General features: G+C 48.2%; 1 protein-coding gene and 1 long non-coding RNA gene across 2 annotated transcripts in view; both read left to right on the forward strand.

Annotated features, from left to right (window-relative positions):
• The first annotated feature begins 7,254 nt into the window (after positions 1–7,254).
• LOC125927188 (uncharacterized) lies at positions 7,255–7,880 on the forward strand. Its single transcript, XR_007459260.1, has 2 exons — positions 7,255–7,438; positions 7,642–7,880. It is a non-coding gene; the product is annotated as an uncharacterized LOC125927188 (long non-coding RNA).
• Positions 7,881–8,214: 334 nt separating this feature from the next.
• ABCA3 (ATP binding cassette subfamily A member 3) overlaps positions 8,215–18,552 on the forward strand; it is an 87,599-nt gene continuing 77,261 nt past the window's right edge. Inside the window, exon 1 of the mRNA XM_049637313.1 lies at positions 8,215–8,430. The gene's annotated coding sequence lies outside the window, so the exon portion shown is untranslated. The remainder of the gene's footprint in view (positions 8,431–18,552) is intronic.

Here is an 18,552-nt window from a genome sequence, read left to right on the forward strand (position 1 = left end):
GCGGTCTCCCTCCAGGGCTACGGCACGACTGGCTGGGAGGACGCAGCTCTGTTTCGAGGGCTCTGGGGTGGGGCCTGCGGGCCTCTCGAGTGCGGCAGGGTGGCTGACGCCTCACGGGACATCAGGAGGGGCCCGGGGCTCGCTGGCATGACTCTTGGGCACCTCTGGGCGAAGGGAGGGCTCTAGAGCAAAACGTGGAAAGCGATCATGGAACACCTCTCACCAAGTTAGAAAACGAACAGCAAAACGGATTGCAAGTGTGTTACTTAAGACAGAGCAGATCCGATAACAGAGAAAGAAGGATTCAGGGGGACAGAGGCCGCAGGGGTGGGTCTTCGTTCCCCCCAATGCATGGAGAGAGAAGCATTCACATCATTTTTATGCTTCTAGAGCTCCTCTAGCCCTGGCTTCGGCCGTCTCCACTCTTACAAAGAGAGGAGGAAGCACCTGACCCGGGATCGCACAGTAAGAAAGCCGCAGAGCCAGGACGTGACCCTCCCTGCCTGTGTTCCTAACTACCACATCCCCGTGGATCCTGAAAGTAGTCGACATCTTTATAAAATCACATGTGTCGCTCCCACAATGTAACATTAGAAATCACACAGAAAATACTCCTGGAGCCCCGCCACTTTGATAGGTGTTTATTTCTGTGTCTCTCCGGCACCGGGCCCGTGGCCTCACGCACACCCGGCGCCATCCAAAGTCCCAACCGATGCCGTACTTGCTTCCGGTCTGCTCCAGCAAAAAGAAATTTAAAGGAGATTCCCAGAATTACAAAATCTGGGAAACTCTCTGGTTATGAAAGCAAAGGTACATGAGGAAAGGAAGTTAAAAGTTGCTTCAAACACTCAACGCGGAGGCACAGCGTCCCCAGAAGTGGCGGTGACGGCGACCTGGAGCCAGCCCCGCGCCTTCCACCCCACGGCAAACACTCAGGCGGGGGCCACTTGCAAAGCCGCCACCTCCGCCCCATAAGAGCCGCTGAGAACTTCCCCTGTGGGGCTCCCTTCGCTCCTCAGGGGCAGAGCCACGAGGGGAAGGGAAAGCTTGCCCCCGCCCCCACTAAAAGCTTTGTTTGTTCACTGTTAAAATATTAAACTTTTCACAAAGCGTTGAGTATTTCGATGTTTGCTTTTTAGGTGAGTCACTGAATTGGTCCACAGTCAGCGCACACTGTGGCCTGCTAGCTCCTGAGGGCTCTCAGAGTGGCGCACAGGATTCCTCTACAGATGGTTTTTCCAGTAACTTGCGTGCATTCGAGACCTGTGGGTCGTGCTAGTTCACGGGCACTGTGACTGTGCAGATGCCTCGCTGGCGGGGTTCTTCAGGGTGCGCCGAGACGCCCACGCACCTCCACTGCCTCACCTGTGCTTTCCCATTCTGGGCTGGAACATGTCCCCCCCCACCCCGTCTGTGTGCTCATGCAAAACCAGGTTTCATTTCAGCCGATAAGGAACAGGGTGGCATTAATGCTTTCAGAGAGGTCACTGCCGAGGCGGCCTCGAGACCAGCAAGGGGAAATGGCCAGAGCCCCGGTGCAGGGCACATGCCCTTGGGTCACGAGCTCCTGTCACATCCTGAGCTCAGTGCATCTCCTCCCAGGGGAGCCTAAGTCTGCCCAGGCTGGAGGACGGCACGGTGAGAAGTAGGGGGGGGGGTCTCCATAAAGCTGGGCCTCCCTCCGCGTGTCACACAGGGAGCAGAAAAGCACATCCGTTCCACGGGCGTGGAACAGAGACAGGGCCTTTCTGGTGGCGCTGGCCGGGACTCGGCGCTTTTCCTGAGGAGTCAGGTTGGTGAGGACCTGTCTCAGCTAGGGAGGCATTTCCTCATCGACACGGGGAGTCCACAACAGTCATTGGTAGTAAAGGCCTACGTGTGTACACGCCAAATAGGTACTTAATTAATGCTTGTGGATAGAATCTTCTACGATACACAAGACAAAAAAGCATTGATTCATCCAACAGACATCTGCCAAGTTCTTGCTGTGCAAGGGGTGCCGAGGGTTTGGAAATGGGAATCACAACATTCCTAACCCAAGATGCTCACAGCCTGCGAACGCGTACGTGTACCGTAAGTGCCGTGGCTCGAGCCAAAGGAGGCGTCGGGAGATTCTGGAGAAGATCGGGTTTATTGTGTGCGTGCGCATGATGTGGGGGAGGGAGGCTCTGGGAAGGCTCCTGGGGTGGGTGACAAGGGAGGCCAGTCTCGAGTGTCCCAGTAGCTGGGGGGGGGGGGGCAGGATAAGATCACGGAAAAGTGGAAGAGTATGTGGTGGGGAGCGGCCGTAGTTCTTAGCGCCTGGGGAGGGAGCAGCAGGGAATGAGCCAGAAAGGGAAGTGGACTGAGGCCTCAGACGCTGTGCCGCTGTGCCGAGAAGGCAGCGGGGTTGGGGGAGGGCAGTAATGCTGCTCCTCAGTTGTTGATCCACGATCTCTGGGTTGTTTTGCAGGGAGGTGCCCAATGAACATGAAAATGTCTATTTCAATGGATTCTGCAGATACAGTGTCTTAATACCAATAAATAAACACCGTAAAACACAGGCTGAAAACAGCAGGCACGTTCATAGAGTCTGGTGCCTGCCAGTGAACCCCACTACTGAGCTGTGAGTTGGGTGAGCAAGACGACCTACTAGAATAGACGGTGACAAATCGCACTTGTTAAGTATTTTTCTTTAAAACTGAGGGACAAATGGGCTTTACCGACACTCAGTACACGAAAGGACCGTGGCAGTCCTGCTGGCCTGTGTGTTGGGGGCCACGCACCCCGGGGGGCAGGAGGGGCTCTGAGACACGGCGTGGCCCTGGGCCCCCGCCCACTGCTTTGCTTGGAGCCTCGCCCCCGTCTTGGGGCTTCACATGACTCGGGATATGATGCGTTGTGCTCAATTAAAGCAAACAAACGAAATCACAGCTGAAGCTTTCTGATACTTTGTCGGGACTTGGGAAGTGACCGTGAACACCGTCAGTGACCGGGAGGATCATTGGTTATCTCAGGACTCAGCACGTAAGGAGGAAATGCAAACTCTCTTCCAAGAGGCCTTTTCTTTTACTCAATGGCGAATGACTGCGTGAGTATGTCAGCTAGCTGATTTCTTTTAAGCCAACACACTCAAACCTGTCCCTTCAAAGAAAAAGTGACAAGGCGTGAGAGCTGCGGCTTTTCAAACTAAACCCCAGAGCTCGGAAGGGTGTTTGGAGTGGGTGTCCGCTGCAAGAGAGCCATCTACACACACGCTCATACCCACACTCCAGGAACCTCGGGCGCCAGAAGCTTCCCTGCCCCAACAGCCCCTGAACGCCTAGGGCCCCAAGAACCCTCGCAGGCTGATAAGCAGGAGTGAAAAGCAAGTCTCCCAGCTGGGAGCGCGGTCTGTGTGGCTTCACAAGTGACGCTGTGAACATGGCATTTCCCTGTGACACCACCAGAACCAGGAACTGAAATACACAGAACCCAGAGCCAGACCTGCCGACCAGGGGACTCAGGTTTCACCAAGGCTTCATAAATGGGATGGAGTTGGTTAAACATCCGACTTCGGCTCAGGTCATGATCTCGCGGTCCGTGGGTTCGAGCCCAGTATCGGGCTCTGTGCTGACAGCTCAGAGCTTGGAGCCTGCTTCAGGTTCTGTGTCTCCCTCTCTCTCTCTCTCTCTGCCCCTCCCCTGCTTGCTCTCTCTCTCTCTCTCTCTCTCTCTCTCTCAAAAATAAATGAACATTAAAAAAATTAAAATAAATGGGATGGAGACTTGCTCACAAGGCTTTCTTTTAGAAACAACATACGAGGGTGGTGCCTGGCTGGCCTTGTCAGCAGAGCACACAACTCTTGATCTGGGGGTTGGGAGTTCAAGCCCCAAGCTGGGCAGAGAGATTACTTAAAAAAATAATCATAAAAACAGCACATGTTTTTAAGGTTGGTCTGGTAGCGTCAATGCGTGGAACAAATTTAATCGTGTTTGCTTTGCCTCTTGTCCCTTTGAAAGGTCTGTATTTCTGTATGTATTTAGGTCTGTGATTTTCAGGACACTAGAACAAGGCTCTACTTAACAAATAAATAATTAAAACCCATGGGGTACAAGCTCAAATTCTTTGATGCATATCAGCGCACAAGAAACAGCTGGTGGACGATGTATTTACCCGAGTGGCCCCTGCATAGATGAGGTGGGAACAGATCCACAAGCCTTGGTCATTGTTCGAGAGCCGCCGGAGGCTGGGTTCAAGGCTGTGGTCACTTGCATTGGACCGCCAGTGGTTTGCTGGCCTCACGCTCACCAGCACCGCCCACCCCATCCAGGGTGTCCCCTTAGGGTCGCAGAGCTCCGAGTCTATAGTGAAGCTCGTCACCTGGCAGGGCTTGGTGGGGTGTACTTTTAAGTCGAAGGTGTGGCCCAGGAGAGAGTCCCACAAAGCCTGTGCTAGCTCCTGTTTCCCTCAGCCCTGCTGGAGCCTTGGTCCCATCCCTGTTCTGTCCTGCCTCTCTAGGTGGAGGAGATGAGGTAATGAGGCACTTGAGGGCCCCCAGGGAGAGGTAACCACGGCTCAGGCTCATTACTCGGCTCCTGCAAAGGTACCTGTCTGCCTGTTGACTCTGAATCTCTGAGCCATTCGGGGGATGAGCAAAGCCCAAGTCTCCCGGGACAGGGACAGTGGGACAACACCATACACTTTCCCACAGGGGCCTGGGACTTTTGGGGTTTTGTCTTCTTGGAAAATCGTTTCCCAGTCCGGTCCAAGCCCTTCTGAGAAGCAGCCGTGGACATCCTGGCTGCACGACAGAATATTCTGGGGGTGCTTCAAGACAGAAACTGACATCAGAGGCCCACTCCGGAAGATTCTAGGCTCTGGTCTGGGCACGGGACTCATTCCTGGGTGATTCCTTTTTCTTTTTAAGTTTATTTATTTTGAGAGAGAGAGAGAGGGTGTGTGCAAGCATGAGCGAGTGGGGGAGGGGCTAAGAGAGAGGGAGAGAGAGAATCCCAAGCAGGCTCCCCACAGTTACTGCAGAGCCCAACTTGGGGTTCACTCTCATGAACCACGCAATCATGACCTGAGCTGAAATCAAGACTCAGATGCTTAACTGACCGATGTGCCCAGGCTCCCCCGTTCCTGGCGATTCTGACACGCGGTCAGGGTTCAGCTCTCGCGCCTCAGCCTCTGGACGCCTGCTGCAGCTTTGCTGATGCCTCGCTTGCTACTTATCTCAACCTGTCTTACGTCACAGCTACTGGTGAATAAATCATACTCTAGCAACATCCTAAGGGCCCCAAGAGCAGGGATCACATCCAATCGGTCTTTCCGTCATGCTAGAGCCTTGCCCATCCTTCTCCCCAGACTTCTAGAATGCTTTCCCCCTCACTGACTCGAGAGCGGATAGGTCTACTGTCGTCGTGGGAAGCAGGGCTAGAGAACAAACAGTCACGGAGGGAGTCCTCCCTGGGCCTTCCCACTCGAGACCAAGTCAAAACAGGTTCCCAGGAGACCGGCACATGCACCGTGTAAGGCTAATGTCTTTGAAGGAACAACCTGAGCTGCTCTGTCTTGTTCAAATGGCTGTCTCATCAGGATGATGGGAGATGGCCTCGGAGGGGGAACGATGTCATCCTGTTTGCCAGATGTGATGACCAAGTGTGCCGTGAAAAAAAAAATCTGCAAGGAGTTGAAAAACAGGTGAGGGGATTCCCAGGCCATCCATTTTTACCTGTTCTCCTTTTTTTTTCTTATTTTCCCTTGACACGAACTTTGTAAAACAACCTTTATCCTTTCAGGTTTACAAAAGGCAGCCCCAAAACGTTCCCAATCAAATGACACAGGTGTTCAGTAGGAAAAAAAAAAGCCAGGCTGACTTTCATTTGCACCTTGCCCAGGCCCTGGCTCTGTCTCAGGGTGTCAGCCACCCATTCAACAAGCGTTTCTTGAGTGCCTGTTATGTGCCAGACTCTGGCTATGTGCTGGGAATGCGAGCCCGACAAGATCCAGTCGTGGCAGTAAGCGGGCTCGAAGTTCAGGAGGCAAAGGAGCCAACACACAGAAATAAACCCTGTAAGGTGATGGGCTTTAATTAGGTGACGTCCAAGGAAGTGACCAAAGCACTCATTCATGAACCAAATACACACCTGTCCTAAACCCTGGTGCAGGAGACAAAACCGGCCCTCATGAAGCGACAGCGTACTGTCTGAACGCCAACACAGGTGTAAACGCAAATTCATACCGACTCCAGAGGTTACTGAGAGCGGTCGCAGGCCTCTCCACCCAGGCTAGGCGTCCCTGCCTTTCTGTCCACCACACAACTCCCACCATGAACAGTGGACCCCTGGCCCCCCATTCTGGCTCCCGGGAATGAGGCGGACTCCAGGGTGGGGAAGGACTCCCACCCACACTGGGAATCTCTCTGAACGAGGGATGAGCCAGCAGCATCCCGGCGGCCCTGCCGGGGTTCCCGGCCTGAGGGCTGCAAGGCTCTGGCGGGCGGATGCTCCGGGTGCCTCAGGACCAAGGCCAGCGGGTGCCGCCTGTGCCCCCTCCCGGGCTCGGCACAAAGGGTGCGGCGGCGCGTCCAGCTCGGGGGCCGGCGGGAGGGAGACGCTCTCGAGGAGGGGGACACGCCCAGAGGCTCGGCCCGAGGGGAAGCCAGAGTCCCGGTGGCCAGGCGCTGCCTCCACGGGAGGTGCACCTGCCGCGCCGGGGCGGGGTGCCGGGAGGGGGACGGCCGCAGAGTGATGGGCGGGGGGAGGGGGGCGGCCACGGCAGGAAGGCGGCCGGGCGGGGGGCTGCCGCGAGCCTCCGGAGCAAGCGAGCGCGCGTGGCGGGTCCCGGCGGCACTCACCGACCCTCGGCGCCAGGGCGGCGGCGGCCGGCGCGCTGCCCTCTCGCGGGGTCCCCGGCCTCGGGCCCGGCTGCGCTCGGCCTCGCGGCGGCGGCGGCGACGACCGCCGGTGGTGACAGCGGCTGGGCCGCCCGGCTGGGAGGGGGCACCTGCAACCCGCGGCGGGGCTGACCGGGCGGCTCGAGCTCCTGCAGGGGGCGCGCCGGCCGGCTCGCGCGTGCGCAGTACGCCAACCCTGCGGGTGCCCGGCCCGCCCGGACGCCCCGCCCCGCCCGCGCCTGCGCAGACCCCGCGCACCCGCGCGCCACCGGCAGGGGGCGCCGGGCTCCCGGCGGGGTTAGGGCAGAGCGGGGCGGGGCGTCGTGGCGTGCACCTGCGCTTCCAGCGGCTGCCGCAGTCGCTCCCCGAACCTCGACCTTCCCCGGCCGTTCAGCCATTGCCCCCAGCACTGTTCTTCTTTGGGCGCGGGCCCCGGTGTCGCGGAGGGAGGGCGAGTGGCCGCCTCGGGCCTGGCTCGGACTGCCGGCCGGGCGGGGAGGCCCTGGGAGCTCTGGACAGAGGGCGAGGAACCTTCTAGAAAACGGCCGCAGGGCGGGTTGGAAGGCCCAGCATCCTGCGGTGTGTCCAGGGTCGTGGGGCGGAGAGGAGAAGGGCGGGGAGGCCTGCGGGTGGTGATTCAGGGTCGGGGTCACCTCAGCAGGAAGGTCGTGGGTTAGGGTGGTTAAAATCAGAAACAAACCGAGACCAGCCTTGCAGGGTCCCTGAGCAGACAGAGCCAGTTTAGTCCTGGGAGCAGAGCTTATTGTGGCCTCTTTTGGCAGGGCGAACTTGACTTGGATCATTTCTTGCTGTGCCTGTGGAAATGATGAGCAAAACGTGAACTATGTGCCGAGGTTGACAGACGGCCCCCGAAAAGTGCAATGTTGTAACGAAGCGCTGTGAGGAACAGTCTCCGCTGTCCCGCTGTGGGAGCTGCTCTATTACAATGTATCCCCCGAGCTTCCTTCCTGGTCTGCAAATTCATTTTGGTGCGTGCACAATAAAGTTTGGCTGATTACGACTTCGGTGATTCATTGGTTTTACTTTGGCTGTTTTGAGCCTTTGACAGGGTCCGGGTCACCTCCGACGGGAGGGTCCCTCAGGAGGGATAAGGGTCAGCCTGGGGGCATCTGGAGCTGAGAGGGTCCTGAGGTTGAGTTGGGGTCGACCATGGATGGGAGTGTCCCAAGGCAGGGGCAGAGTCACCTGGTGCAGACAGGTCCTGAGGCTGCCCAGGGATCCCCTGGGGGGCGGTGAGGTCGCGTGGCAGGGGCGGGGCGGGACTGGGCGAGGGGCTGGGGCCTGAGTCTCGTGCGCGGGGCAGGGAGGCGCGGGGCCAACAGTCGCCGCGGGCCGGCCCGCTCGGGTCCCCAGTGCCCGGACTGAGCGCTGCCAGGGGCCTACGACTCCGGACCTCGGCACCAGAGGCACACTTGCAGCTCAGCTGCCCGGCGGCGGGGCTTCCCCGCAGCGGTCCCGGGGACGCACCTGGGGCGCCGCCTGCTGCCAGCCCGGCTCCGGCCGCTCCCAGCGCATCTCCGCGACCGGGACGCGGCCGATAGAACCGTAAAGTAATGACCCCAGTCTGGAGGCTTCTGCCCCAGCCACCCAAAGACTCCCGAGGATTAGTGATTGAGGGGCCCCTTGTCTTTTACCATCTGAAGTGGTGCTGTTTACTTACTCATTTGTTGGCTTTCCTTCCCCCTGTCTCCCTCACTACAACGTGGGCTCCAAGAGACAAGGGACTTTGTCTACTTCATGGCTACATCTCAGGGTCCCAGAATGCCTGGCACAGAGGCGGCACTTGGTAAATAGTTGCTGAATGAAAGAGTGAGAAGACCTGGCTTCACATCTGGCCCTGGCCCTTTAACTGGTGCGGGCACGTCATTTGACTTTTCAGAACCTCCATCTCCTATCCCTAAAATCAAAGTGATGATACTAGTCATACCGAACTCAAAAGTATTTTGTTTTAGGGTCAAATGAGAAAACGCATAAATGCTTATCACAATGCCTGCCGCACACATGCAAAATAAATGATAGTGCTACGTGGGTATAGCTAGAGACTCCCAAAGGCTGGTCTCTATAATGAGCATACAAAACCCCCATAACAAAAACAAGAAAAACCACATCAACCAACCAAACCAAAAAACCACCCCCAAACAAAAACAAAAGAACTGAATGCAATTATAAGAGAGGTGTGTGTGTGTGTGTGGGGGGGATTATTAATGGGTCGCAAGCATCTTAAAGACCCTCTCTCCCCATCACCCCCTCCCTCCCAACCCAAGTGTCTGCCGGGAGACTCCATAAGCCTGGCTGACTAGCCTCTTCCTCATTCAATCTTTCTTTCAAGAACCAATCCTTGCCATTTCTAAGTTATATTGGTTACACCTTGCAATCTTTTTTCCATCCCTTTCTAAACCTGAGAGCGTTCTGCATAACCAAATCCAGGATCAGAGCTGGGTGACTCAGACTTCCCTCAGACAGAAGGGAAGGTGGGGGTACAGGAAGAGGGAGCATGCAGACCAAGACGGACACATGCGGAGTACTAACTTAGACCTTTGTTCTTAATCCTGTTAGGGTGCTCGCATGGTAACTATTATCAGCCACTGTAATCACGAACTGAGAGGGTATGAAGGTCAATGGCAAAGGAAGATGTTCTGTGGGAAGATTCCAGGCTCTGGGCACTTGGTCACGAACAACTGTGCGCAGAGGGCTGGACCCTTCTGGTATTTGTCAACAATCACATCTCTGCTCGAGGCCCACTAAGCCTAGGTGCTCCATCCGGTGTCCTATTCCAAGTGGAGGTCCAGATAAGGGTCGGAATTTGTTCAGAGTTACACAGTAGAGGTGAGACCAGGAGCCAGGCAGTCAGGTTCCGGGACTCTTTAACAGTCTCTGGTATGTAAATTACATTCAAATAGCGTGAAAGAATGCCAAGAAATTGCATGGAATTCTCCTTGGGAGTCCTGTGGCTCAGACATTTGTCAAGACTGATGGCAAAAGTTAAAGCCCATGGTGACACTCATAAGCAAAGCTATGGCTTTACAAAAGGCACTAAACCTTGTCATTGCAAAAGTCGGCTGGCACGTATATATACTTACACACACTAATGCATCTTAAAAATGAAACCAATACGTCAGCAGCTATTTCTTTTGCAGAGGTACAAACACTATCTCCCTGCCTAACTGTAACTATATATGCTTATATATGTACTTTCTTGTACAGCAGTTCCTAAGTTGGTGGTATTCAATGCAGAAACTTTAGAATAGGATTTCTCTGAATGTTTCCATAGGATTCACGCTAGACCAAGGGTTATACACATACTCCTTCATTCTGTGATGCAGAGGAATTAATATTGTAGTGGTTAAAATATGGTTACGGACTGTGGCCATGCAGCCTTAAATCCCAGCTCTTAATGCCTGACGTAACCTCCCTGTACCTCGGTTCCCTTGTGTAAAGTGGGGATCACACAGTACTCACTTCCTAGGATTGTCGTGAGCATTCACAGCACGAAAACACACAGAATACTTCGAAAAGTGTTTAGCACTTAGCGAGGGTCCAGTTCCTAGTTTGGGGGAGCTTTTGAGTAAAGCCTTCTATTAATAATTTGTATATAGGTTCTTGGGTAAAAAAAAAAACACAAACGTTTTTTGTGTGTTTGAAAATAAACATTAATTTTACTTAGGTAAAACCTTAGAAATAGGATTGTTGAATTGTATGGAAGCGTGTGTTTAGCTTTAAAAGAAACCACAAGAAACTGCCAAAATATTTTCCCATGTGACTGTGCCATTTTGCATCACCCCTGGTGGTATATAAGAAGTCCAGTCGCTCTGTAACTTTGCCACCTCTTAAATTTTTTTTTCAGCCATTTTAGTAGCTATGTAGTAGTATTTTATTGTGGTTCGAATTTGCTTTTCCTAATGACTGATAATGCTGAGCATCTTTTCATGGGCTGATTTGCCATATATATATATATATATATATATATATATATATATATATATATATATATGTATGTATGTATGTATATATATATATATCCTTTTTGAACATCTTTAAAAATTGGGTTAATTTTCTTACTGTTGAATTTTGAGAGTTTTATATACTCTGCATGCAGCTCCTTTGTCAGATCAGCAATTTACAAATATTTTCTCCCAATCTGTGCCTTGTTTCTTCACTCTGTTAATCTTTTGCAGAGAAAAAGGTTTCAATTTTGATGAAGTCTGATTTTTCAAATTTTCTTTTATGCTTTTGGTGTCGTATCTCAGGAATCTTTGTTTAATCTGAGGTCATGGGAGACATTTGTGTGTGTGTGTGTGTGTGTGTGTGTGTGTGTGTGTGTGTGTGTGTTAGAAGTTTTAGGGTTTTAGGCTTTGCAATTAGGTCAATGCCCTATTTTTTTTTTTTTAAGTAGGCTCCAAGCCCAGCCTGAAGACTAATGCAGGGCTTTGAACTCACGACCCTGAGATCAAGGCTGGAGCTGAAATCAAGAGTCAGATGCTTAACCGACTGAGCCCCCCAGGTACCCCCCAATGCTCTATTTTGAATTCATTTTGTATAATGGATTGAAGTACCGACCAAAGTGGAGGTTTACTCCTGCCCCCCATACGTGGATTCCAGCTGTTCCACCACCATCCGTGAAAAAGACACTTCCTTTTCCACTGATCTGCCCTTTTGTGGAAAATTGACCACATGTGTGAAGATCTATTTTTGGACTCTTCTGTTCCATTGATCTGTGTATCTTTAATCTTTCAGTCCAGGATTTTGTGTGTTTTTTCTGTAAAGCGCCTGGTAGCACATTTTTTAGGTTCTGCATGCCAAGAGGCAACATTCAGGACATCATACAGATACTTGCTACAGAAGACACAAGTTTCCACAAAAATTTTATTAGTGACATTTGTATAACTGAAAATGTATATTTTTTGCAATATGTATCTACTAATGAGAAAAATGAAGTTCTTTTTTTTTTTATGGGATAACATATTGCTTTGCTGGGGTTCAAAGGCAGCATCCCCTACCATCAAAATTTATTGTAAACCTTCGTCTGTTAAAACTGACTTGTAATAAGATTTCGTGTGTTTCACCATGAATATGATTTCAATGGAGTGTATTCATGGCTTGAATGGCATTTATAGAATTCGGTTAGATTCCTCTCTTGTTATTTGCCTTTTAGCATGTCATTACATTATAGATTAATCGCCACCAATTGAAGGTGAGGCAGAAACTCCTCAAACGCAGTTAAATGGATTTTGAAATATGAGGATTTCCTTTGTACTTATACATCGAGTAAAAATGTGGAAAAAATGCTGCTGGAACTGTAGTCTGAGCTTGGAAGATATATCTGCTGTGAATTTGTGTGGGAATGGAGATTTCATTTCTTGTTTTATCTTTTGATAGCATGCGAAGTGCTTACAATGGTTTGCGATTACTTGTGATTCAAACAATGTTGGCTGTGATTTAAATGACTGTACTGCAGTGTAAGCTTCACACATGAGCGCTGTAAAAGCTAACTTCAAAGCTATTCATTGTTCAGTAACAGTGGTTGAGGGCAGATCTTCCAACCATTAAAAGGAGTCAAAACCAATCTTAACTTTGTAGGCTGGGCTGTAGTGGGTTGAATTTGGCCCATGGGCCATACTTGGCTTGCCTGTGGTTCAGCTAATATTATATTGTCGTGATTAGTGTAGCTTTAATGAGGTAGTATGTGTCCAATTTTGTACCTCTTTCAAAATGATTTTGACTATTTTATTCCCTTTGCCATTTCATATGATTTTTTTTCATTTCATATGAATTTTAAAGTCAGCTTGTTGGTGCCTACAAACTATAGTGGAGAGATTTTGATTCAGATGGCACTAAATCTAAAATTCATTGTGAGTAGAAGTGATGTCTTAATAGTACAGACTTCTCTAGTCCATGAATATGGTATGCCTTTCCATTTATTTCTTAAAACAACAAAAAAACCTTTCATTAGTGTTCTTTCATCTAGATTCTGCACATATTTTGATTTATTCCTAAGTATTTCATATCATCAGTATTGTCATTATCACAAATAGTACCTTGAAAAAACTTTGGGTTTCCATGTGTTCTTTACTAGTATATAGAAATACGATCAATTTTTGTATACGTACCTTGTCCCCCAGGACCTTGCTAAACATACTTATTAGTTGTAAAAAATTTTTGTAGACTTCTTGGGAATATCATGACATCCGAGAGTAAAGACTTTTCTTTTTGCCTTATTATTATGTTTTTAGTTATATGTCACCCTTATAATATTTTTTTCTGGATTTGGTATCAAGGTAATGCTGACATCATAAAATGAGTTGGAAAGTAGTCTCGCTTTTTCCAAGTGCTGGAAGAGATTGTATAGAATTAATACTGTTTCTTCCTTAAATGTTTGTTAGAATTTGCCAATAAAACCATCTGATTCTGGATTTTCTTTCTTGGAATGTTTGTAACTATGAATACAATTTCTTTAGTAGAAATAGAACTATTCAGGTTACCTATTTCTTCTCGAGTGAGTTTTGGTAGGTTATGTCTTTCAAATAACTGATTTCACCTACGTTGTTAAACAAACAGGCATCAATTCTGTTATTGGTATTTCTTCAGTTAATTTGAAATGTTTTATCACATACTAAATTCCCATGTATACTTTGGTGGATATATACAGATTCTTCTTCTTTTTTTTAATTGAGCTGTTACTATCCTAGTCTGGTATTTTTAAATTATTGAAGTTATAGAACAATAAATTGAATTTTTGGATAGTTCCTGGTCATTATCTGTCCCTTTCAGAATTTTCTTGCCTAATTTCACACCTTTGTGATTCATATGAACTTCTGAATCTGTTTTTTAAAAATCTTGTCGAAATCTTTACTGGCACTATGTAAACTTTATAGAACTATTTAGGAGAATTATATCTTCATATGGACTCTTCCTATGCAAAGACAAGATCTGTCTCTCCCATTTACTTGACCCTTTTCTTATGTCTCTTGATAAGAGTTCTACATTTTTCTCTGTAAAGGTATTCTTCATATAGGTCATATGGGCATATTTGTCATTACATTTCTTCCTACATGTTTTCTTCTGGTGTTGCTATTGAAAAAATGCTCTTTTCCTCAAATATATTTTTCTACCTGGTTTGTTTATAAGAAAGCTATTGCTTTTCTTTTAATACTAATTTTGTAACTGGCCACTTCAACCTTCTTTTCACTGTTTCCTACGGTTTTTCAGTCATTCTTTTGGGTTCCCTGTGTATACAATTTTTAAAAAATTTTTCAAATGTTTTATTTATTTTTTGAGAGCGAGAGACAGAGTGTGAGTGGAGGAGGGGCAGAGAGAGGGGGAGACACAGAATCCGAAGCAGGCTCCGGGCTCTGAGCTGTCAGCATGGAGCCTGATGCGGGGCTCGAACCCACACACTGTGAGATCATGACCTGAGCTGAAGTCGGATGCTCAACCGACGAGCCACCCAGGTGCCGCCCTGTGTATACAATTTTATGATGTGCAAATAATCATAGATTAGTCTCCTCTTTACCTATGTTTATGCCTCTTGATTCATTCTATCATGTGACCATAGTAGCACAGGACCACCAAGAGGTCATACAGCATGCTCTGCCTGCTGAAAAACTGCCAAAAGGTGACACCCACCAATTAGATAAAGGTACCTCCAGTTAGTTAAAGGCATCCCAACTATGCAGAACAATTAGATAAAGGAAGCCCTCTGAGTGGACCAATTAGTAAAGGTCCCTCTTTCTGCCAGTTGCCTCAGCCTTGTGTGAGGTTCACAGGGTGACTGGAGCAGACTGGGCCTCAGCCCTGTTCTTGTCCTCTTGGCTAGGTGCCCGTATAAGGGGAACAGCTCTCAGGACTGGACGCAATGGCTCTCTGTTAGCATTTCCAGAACGGTTAGAAAATAATGTTGCAGCTGGCACTGTAGTCTTGGTTTTGCTTAACCGCAATTTCTTCTAGTAGTCACCAAAAAGTATCTTTGCCTTTGATTTGAGATATATATAGTATTAGTATGTTACAAACAAGTCTTTTTCTAAGGTTAAGGAAAAAAGATCCGGGAATACACGGATTTTATCAAATGCCTTCTTGGAATTTATTGACACAATATTATGAGTTTAAACCTTTGACCAATAAGTACGGTGAATTACACCAACAGATCTCATGATAGTGAAAATAGTGAATCATTCTAATATTTCTGCAGTGAACTTCCCATTTGCTCATGAGGTATTATTCCTTCCACGCACTTCTGGATTCTATAAGTTATCGAGGACTTTTAGGTCTTCTTTTCTTCAGTGAGAAGGAGTTGTAGGGTTTTTTGCTTGGCTGGTTGATTGGCTGGTTTTAAATGCCATCCTTCTCAGAGTTTGGTATCACTGTGATGCTAGCCTGGCTATTAAATATGGGAAGTTTTCGGTCTTTACGTTCATGGATCAGTTCAAACAGCATCAGAACAATCTGTTCCTTGCCGTTTAAAACAACCCACCCATCTGAGTTATTTGCACTTGTACTGCTTTGCAGGCTCTTTGACGACTGTCTCAGTTTCTTCGCAGTTTACCTGCAGATATATTTAGGTTTAAAAAAAATCTCTTCCTGTATTGGATTGACTTGGTGATTTCTATTTTCCTAGGTAATCAACCCACCCCAGGCAGGTGGACAAGTGATTAGCAGGGAGTTGCACGCTCTACTGACCGAACCAGCCAGGCACCCCTTTCCTTTTTTATTCTTGATTAATGCATCCTGTGTCGACTCAGTGTGTTAGTGGGTTATTTCGTTTGGGGGTTTTATTTGCTGACACATGGGCACTTCTTTACTCTTTTCTAATCCAAAATTTCTGCCATAAAACAGTATCTGTTTCCGAGAAATTTAAATTTTTTAACTTTTACTTTTTATTGTTTTTAATGTTTATTCATTTTTGAGACAGAGACAGAGCACGAGTGGGGAAGGGACAGAGGGAGGGAGACACAGAATCCGAAGCAGGCTCCAAGCTGTCAGCACAGAGCCCAATGTGCGGCTCAAACCCACAAACTGTGAGATCATGACCTGAGCTGAAGTTGGATGCTTAACCAACTGAGCCACCCAGGAGCCCCTCTTGAGAAATTTAGAGTTCAGGAAACACATTACAGAAACAATTCTTTCAAAGAAAAAGGCTGTTGCAGACTACAGATGGTCTCGTGCTCTCTACCAATGATCCTTTTCTGGCCAGATTCTCAGCTGTGGCATTTAAAAAATACCTTGAAATATATCGGTATATGAGACGAGCATATGATTCCATCTAGCTTGCCTGTATTGGACTCATTTGGTGTCTTCGATTTTCCTAGGAGTTCAGGAAAAGGAGTACTGTCCTTCCTCCCTGTCATCAACAGCCCAGCCATTAAGCTAAAGCATTACACGTGCCCTTGACACCCCTAACAATGGGTGACAAAGATGCCAATGACCTATAAGATGCTCACCCAGCTGCGTCACTGCAGAGTTTGTTCCATGAGCCAGGTTAACCAATCGTGATCTGTGTGATTAAAAAAAAAAAAAAAAAAAAAAAAAAAAAAAAAACTCGCACACATTCCTAATGGATTTCTGTGGGCTTTAAGTTTTCTTTTTCTTTATGTTTATTTATTTCTTTATTCTTGAGAAAGGGAGAGAACACAAGCAGGGGAAGGACAGAGAGAGAGGGGAGACAAGAGAATCCCAAGCAGGCTCCGTGCTGTCAGTGCACAGCCCAATGTAGGGCTCGAACCCACAAACTGTGAGATCGTGACCTGAGCTGAAATAAAGTTGGAGGCTTAACCAACTGAGCCACCCAGGCACACTTGAAATTTCTGATTTAATCATGAAGGGGGTTTTAGGTTTATGAATTTTCCTGTTGATAGTTCTGTCAAAACAGTTCTTTAAAGATCGATTTTATTTTTAGAGCAGCTTTAGGCTCCCAGCAGAACTGAGAAGGTAGAGATTGTGCACGCTCCCCGTCCCCTTATACACAGCCCGCGCCGATGGACACACTATTCTCTACTTCAGCTCAGGCTGCAGAATACCTATTTTGCAGAACAAATACCACAGATTGGGTGGTCCTAACAACATAACTTATTTTCTCACATTTATCCCGCAGATCCCAGAAGACAGCCAGTACTCTGAGCTCTTAATTTTTTTCTACGATTGCATATCACTGCATTGTTCAGATGTGTAATCGTTTGTATTATAAACTAATCCCCTGTGGTGGGTACCAGGATGTTTATACTCCTTCGCTATTAAGAACAATGCTGCAGCGAATAACCTTGTACGGCGTCAGCTCATACGTGCACAGGTGCACCTGCAGAATAGATGCCTAGACGTGGGGTTGTTGGCTCAAAGGGCTAGTAGTGACGCTCTCATAGATGTTGTGAATAGTTGCTCTGTTGCTTATTTTAACCCTTTTTTTTTCTTTTTCTATCCCGGTAATTTGTTTTCCTAAATACAGCATAAATGGATTGTCTTGCTTTTCTGGGACCTGTTTGCATACCATCCTCACAACTGAGCTTGGGGTGGATGGTTCAGAGTTTGTGTCGTGTTGTGCCCGTGGAAATGGCCAGGGCTTGGACCCCTTTGACTCTCCTGCCTCCTTTTCTCTGCAAAAGTGCTTGTTTCCAGAGTGCCCTCCAGTGACCATCCCATGCAGAAATCTGTGTCTCAGTGTGGCCGCTGTGGCTTTAAAACGCGTTTCCTGAAGACCAGATAGGTTGAGCACTTTTTCTTACGTCCATCAGGCATTTGGGCATTTTCTTTTGGAGATTGCTCAAGTCTCTCAAGCTTATTTTTCTGTTGGGAAGTCTGTCTTTTTCTTAGTGACTTGAAGATACCTTTCCTCATTCTGGCTTCACTTACTCTCCTACTGGCTCTTTTCTGGAACTGAAATCCTTAACTTGGATGCAGCTCAGTTTGCCCAAGTTTTATGTTTAGGGGTTTAGAGTCGTGTTTAACAAATCTCTGCCCGCTAAAGGTCACGAATATGTTTTCCTATTTTTTCCCCTAAAAGCTTCATTGCTTCACCCTTCACAGTTAGATCTGTATTTCATCTGAAGTTGGTACTTTGTGTGTGGTGGGAGACAGGAGTCAGGATACATGGTCTCTTATATCAATAGCTGGTCGGCCCTGAGCCATCTGTCAGGAAGACCGTGCGTCCTTGTCCTGCAGCGTCAGCTTTGTCGAAGATCAAGTGACCATGTATCTGTGGCCTCTTTCTGGAATTTCGTTCTGTTTCATCAGTTGGGTTACCGCTTTTGATTCTCGTTTCCACCTTGTACTGTAACGTTTTCCTTCGTACACATTATTTCCCTTACTAGGGCTTATTTTAAGCTACTGATTTCCAACAAGATGAGTTCTATTACTGACTGATCTTTTAATTTATTTTTTTTATTAAGTAATCTGTACATCCAACATGGGGTTTGAACTCAAGACCCTGAGACCAAGAGTCACATTCTCCATGGACTGAGCCAGCTGGGTGCCCCCATTACTGACTCATCTTTTGATGGTGGCATTGTGCCCAGATACAGTGCCTTCCGTGCATAGTTGCTACTTGTCGTAAATCAATAGCACCGAAGTAAACTTTCTTTTAAAAGGAACAGTCTAGGGGTGCCTGGGTTGCTCAGTCAGTTAAGAGTCCGACTGTTGATCTCAGCTCAGTTCGTGATCTCATGGTTTTGTGAGTTCAAGCCCCACGT

Source organism: Panthera uncia, chromosome E1 (genome assembly GCF_023721935.1).
Source record: "Panthera uncia isolate 11264 chromosome E1, Puncia_PCG_1.0, whole genome shotgun sequence".
Classification (NCBI taxonomy): domain Eukaryota; kingdom Metazoa; phylum Chordata; class Mammalia; order Carnivora; family Felidae; genus Panthera; species Panthera uncia.